Below are 6367 nucleotides of genomic sequence, written 5' to 3' on the forward strand. Positions count from 1 at the left end.
GCTTATCAAAATAACTGGAATTAAACTGGTTTGATTGCATTCTTTAAATTAATTATATGTATTTAAAGTAATCCACAAGCTTCTTGCCTCTGTGGCATAGAATGTGGTCCTGACTACAGCCTATGCAACCTGAGTTTTACTAGTGGCTCAGGTGGTAGATGCGTCATTGTGAGGTGAATGCACAGGACCAGGCACTGATGGCTCATTCATCTTGAGGGAGGGAGAGCCAACTCTGGCTAGCTGTGTGTTTAATGAATAATGGGAAGAACTAGATATTACATTCAATGGGACAGAGGCCTGCTGCTTGCACACCGTCCTGTGCAAGCACACCAGCTGGCAAGTCAGCATTTGGAGAAACACATTCTCCTTTGACAATCATATTGCCAAAGTAGTTAGGAAATCCTTCTATGTGGCCCATCTAATTCTACGGGGTTCCCATCTAGAAATAAAGAGGTTATAGTGCCCTTCTACTCGTCACTCATCAGACCCATCATAGAGTACAATGCCCCATTTGGGATGTACCTCACAAGACACTTCCAGCAGCTGGAAAGACCACAAAAGCACCTCACCAAGAGGATTACTGGCCTCAAACATATGTCCTATGCAGCCCGACTGAAAAAACTCCAGCTGTACTCAGTGGCATATCGCTTACTCAGAGGTGATCTCTGCCTGACGTATAAAGCCATGTCCAACTCAGAATTGATGGACATGCTCCATCTAAAGAAATCAAAGTCACTCCGAGCCACTCACTCTAGTGAGCTAAACTTCACCACAACAATAAATAGAACATGCTGGAGGGATAGATTCCTGTCACAGAGACTCCCCATGCTTTGGAACAAAATTCCTAACTACATTAGGCAGAGCCCCTCACTAACACTCTTCAAGAGAAGCCTTGACGAGTGGATGGGTAACAGAAAATACACCCCTGGGATCACTTCATTGGCTCTGCTTGACAGAGGCTCAGTTAATTAATCAATGGGGCAGTAAAAGCCGACACACTCTGGCTAGGCTTAAAAATGCCCTCGAGCAGATAGCCTAGTACCTACCTATGAACCTATGAACCTATGAACCATTAGATGGCAATGGGTGCAACTCAAGCGACCTGTCATGAGGGTGGAGTTCCAATGATAAGGGTAGGCCACTCCATTGGTTCTAAAAGCTGGCTTGTATCTGTATACTTGACTTTCACCATAGACAGCATAAGTGGGCTGAATAGACACCCTAGGCAGGCTCAAATGAGTCAATGGGCTCATTTCAATCCTGGAGGCGCCTAATTCCTTCCCTTAATGGAAAACAAATAAGATGTCTGTGTAAAGACTATGGAGTCACTCGAGGAAAAAATAGGTCTCCAGTTGCTGAGTGGTATTCTGCCTTTTTACGTTTTAGCTTCAGCACCCTCTGCACTGCCATTTAGCATTATAATGATGGAAGCAGATAAGAAAGAACACTGGTTTCACTGGAACAAACTGCACAGAAAGAAAATGCTGACACCTATTACACTTGATACTTATGGAATGTAAGCACAGGCGAATTTTTCCCTACCAGATGTGCCCTGTGGCTCAACTATATTTACCCATCTGGCATATTTCTTCTGTCAGGGGCAGAACCTAAGCAGTCCTCGGGGAAGGCAAGATTCCTGCAACCAGTTCATTTCTGCCTAGGATGTCTCATCATCCAATTCATTCTCCTATGGCAACAGTCCTGCAGTTTCATGTATGCCATCTTTTAGATCCTGAGAGGTGGCCTATTCCTCTGTCAATGGAATACCACCTCCAAGACCATATTCCTGGTCCTGTGGGGTGACCTTTCCCTCTCTCAGACAAACACCTCCATCTTTCACAGCAGCTGTCTCAGCTTCACCTTTGCTGGCAGACATAGGGAGCTTGCCTCCACATGCTCCCTCAGTTATACGGTAATGAAAGACAGTAACACATGCTTACAGTCTTATGCTGTACAGGTTTGACACCTAGTGGTCACAGAATTTTTCACCCAGTAGGTGAGGTATAGCCACTTGTCTTTTCTCCATGATGAGTGAGCTCACAGAAGATAATTCCATCTTCTTCTGCCAACTCTGTCTGGTGCTTCAGTCACTAATAAAACTCAGGTAATATGGGCCATCTTTAGAGCTTTATTCCACTATGAAACTAGAGCTGGCTATGTATAGATGATTTAACCAATTGGCAAGAGCAGAACCAAAGTTGTAATAACCTTCTTCTTCTTCTTCCTCCTTTGGCTGTTCCCTTAAGGGGTCACCACAGCAGATAATCTGTTTCCATTTCTTCCTGTCCTCTGCATCTTGGTCTGTCACACCAACCACCTGCATGTCATCTTTCTCCACATCCACAAACCTTATCTTAGGCCTTCCTCTTTTCCTCTTACCTGGCAGCTCCATACTTAGCATCCATTTCCCAATATAACCAGCATCCCTCCTCAGCACATGTCCAAACCAACACAATCTTATCTCTCTGGCTTTGTCTCCAAACCATCCAACCTGAGCTGACCCTCTAACATACTGATTCCTAATCCTGTCCATCCTCGTCACACCCAATGTAAATCTTGGGTCTATATTATGAAAGCGAAAATCCCTAAGCGTGAATACCTAAACGTCGACCCTCTTATCACAAACCGTGAAAATCCCAAATGCACTAAATCGTGAAAAAAAAAATATCGACCTGTAATAGTCGGCCAACCCCACCACCCGCTACATACTACCTACCTAACTATGCACTATCCTTAACCCCTCCCTAACCCTAAGGTCCATAACTACCGCACACTTCCCCTACACACATACACCCAAACAAAATAAATAAAACACATACATACATCAAAAAAAACTCTACCTCCAATACTATACTAAACCCCACATACACAACTAACTATGCACTATCCTTAACCCCTCCCTAACCCTAAGGTCTGTAACTACTGCACACTTCCCCTACACACATACACCCAAACAAAATAAATAAAACACATACATACATTTAAAAAACACCTACTTCTAACACTACACTAACTCTTATATACATTACCTATCTATGCACTTACCTTAACCCACATCCTAATACTAAATTCCTATCTATCGCACACTTACCTTCGGAGCTATACCGCAGACGGGCCAACCAAAACAAATCGACATTTCTAACTTTATGATTTACGAACTTCGCGCAATACGGGTCAACATCTTCATATTCGCCTAAAGGAATCTTCGCTCTCGTAATAGGAACCAGTAAATCTTAACATCTTTAACTTTGCTACCTCCAGCTCTGACTCCTGCCTTTTTGTTAATGCCACCATCTCTAACCCATATAACATAGCTGGTCTCACTACCCTCTTGTAGGCCTTCCCTTTCACTCTTACTGGTACCTGTCTATCACAAATCACTCCTGACACTCTTCTCCACTGACTCCAATCTGTCTGTACTGTCTTCTTCACCTCCCTTCCACACTTGCCATTACTCTGAACTGTTGATCCCAAGTATTTAAATTCATCCACCTTCGCAAACTCTACTCCCTGAATCCTTACCATTCCTCTAGCCAGTCTCTCATTCACACACATCTATTCTGTCTTAGTCCTGCCGACTTTCATTTTTCTACTCTCTAGACCATATCTCCAGCTCTCCAGGGTCTCCTCAACCTGCTCCCTACTCTCCCTACAGATCACAATGTCATTGGCAAACATCATAGTCCACGTAGACTCCTGTCTGATTTTGGCTGTCAACCTGTTCATCACCATTGCAAATAACAAAGGGCTCAGAGCTGATCCTTGATGTAATCCCACCTCCACCTTAAATGCATCTGTCACTCCTACTGCAGACCCCACCACTGTTACACTACCCTCATACATATCTTGTACCATTCTTACATACTTATCTGCCACTCCCGACTTTCTCATACAATACCACAACTCCTCTTGTGTCACCATCACATGCTTTCTCTAAGTCCAAAAAAACACAATGCGACTCCTTCTGACCTTCTCTATACTTCTCCATCAGCACCCTCAGGGCAAACATTGAATCTGTAGTGCTCTTTCCCGGTATGAAACCATAATGCTGCTTACTAATCATCACCTCCCTTCTTAACCTAGCTTTCACTACTCTTTCCCAGAACATCATACTGTGATTGATCAGTTTTATCCCTCTGTAGTTACTACAGCTTTGCAGATCACCCTTATTCTTAAAAACTGGCACCAATACACTTCTGCACTCCTCAGGCATTCTCTCACTTTCCAACATTTTTTTTAAACAATCTGGTTAAAGAACCCACTGCCATCTTTCCTTAACACGTCCATGCTTCCAGAGGTATGTCATCTGCACTCTATAGTAAGGCACACAGATGTTCCACTCACCAGGCTGAACAAGGAGAAGGTTACTGTCAGCTGCCTGTCGGGTGCTAGGATCCACCACATAACACAGGCACTTAGGTCACTCCAGAATAAGTACAAGTATGACGCTGTCATTGTACATGTTGGTGTGAATGATCTAAGATGTACCTCCCTGGCCTACATGAAAAGAGACATTGAGGAGCTCTCTGATCATGTAGCCCAAGCTGGTATGTCCCTGACCTTGAGTAGCATACTACCTTCACCTAGAATGATACCACAATACAAAGACAAAATGATCAATTTCAACAATTGGCTAAGCTTCTGGTGTCATTCTAAGGGGATCCAGTGTCTGTCTGCCTGGAATGACATGATAAACAAGCCTCGCTGTTTCACCAGAGATGGTTTGCACCTGTCACCCCTAGGCTTTCTAATACTGGCCAAGGCTCTTGCCGTCCCCATAGTGCCTTTTTTAGGCAAGGCTCACAGGACAAACCAACCACCGTAACCAGCACAGGTAACCAAAAACTAAGGATAATGCTACTCAACGCCAGAAGTCTCAACCTCAAAATGCACGCACTCGAGGCACTCCTCAGTATGGAGAAAATCGATGTTTGTGCAGTGACGGAAACCTGGTTCAAGGCACCAGAGAGCACCCCAGCACTACCAGGTTACAATTCATATCATACCTTCCGGTCTCAGTTACCGGATCACAGTACAAAGGGCGGAGGTGTATCCATATTCATCAAGGATACCCACATCTCCAGGTTAGTGGCGCAGCATGATGCCCCAGAGATCATCCATGCGCAACTATCAGCAGACAAAACCACATTTTAAGTCATAGCCTGTTATAGATCGCCCACCATGTCTCAAGATGCTCACTCAGCATTCCTTGAGGCACTGGAAAATATAAAGGTCTTACCCAACACCATAATTTTGGGTGATTTCAACTACCCTGGCATAGACTGGGCGAACTACCAAAGTTCTAACTCCTATGCCCAGTGGTTCATAGAATTTATAAATTCAAATGCCCTTGAACAACTGGTATGTTCTCCCACTAGAGGGGACAACATATTGGATTTAGTCATCACAAATATGGGTGCCCATTGTACCACACCCGTTATCACTCCCTCTCTGGTCAGATCAGACCACAAACTGATAACCCTGGACATCCTCACCCCTCCACTTCCCCCAGTCAAAGAAATCATTGTAAAAAACCTTTCCAAAGCAAACTTTAAACTACTTGCATCAGAAGTGGAAAGCTTCACTATCCCTCTGCTGAAGGATAATGATATCCAGGATGCAGAATCCTACACCAAGGCACTTTATATACATCTTCAGGATTGCATGGACCATGCTATCCCAAATTAAACCAAGACTCCTTCCTCAAGCAAGAAGAAACCAGTCTGGTGGACCCCGGCCTTAAGCAAACTATACAATAAAAGGAGGAGACTTAAACAAAAAAAGGCCAAATCTCAAGTAGAAAAATCATCCCTGATCAGCATTAGTAAGAAATTGAGGGCCCTCATCAAGTCAACTAAAGCCAATTTCGTAAAGAAAGTTGCCAAGGATGCCAAGGATAACCATAAGGCCTTCTATGGTTACGTCAAAAACCTAAATGGCAATGCTCAGGTCTGTTCTGAGCTAGTACAAAATGGAACAAAATACACTGACCCCACTGACATTGCCAACATCTTGGCTGACAGGTTCAGTGCAAATTTCTCCCCACCCTCACCACCTGCAGAGCCTATTACTATTCCAGGGGATTGTGTAACTCCAATTATTATTGATACATTGGTTAATAAGACTCTATCTAAAGCTAAAAACACTGCCTCCATGGGACCAGATGGTGTCCCGGGCTGTGTCATAAGCGAGCTCTAAAATGAATTAACCCCGCATCTGAATACCCTATTCAGTCTCAGCCTCTCGACAGGATATGTGCCCATAGAATGGCGCACAGCAACGGTGGTTCTGCTGCACAAGGGTTGGCCCACAACCGACCCTGGGAACTACCGACCAATAAGCCTGACCAGTCTGATCTGTAAGGCAA

The sequence above is a fragment of the Protopterus annectens genome, chromosome 10.part0, assembly GCF_019279795.1.
Source record: "Protopterus annectens isolate FY-2018-M chromosome 10.part0, PAN1.0, whole genome shotgun sequence".
NCBI lineage: Eukaryota > Metazoa > Chordata > Ceratodontiformes > Protopteridae > Protopterus > Protopterus annectens.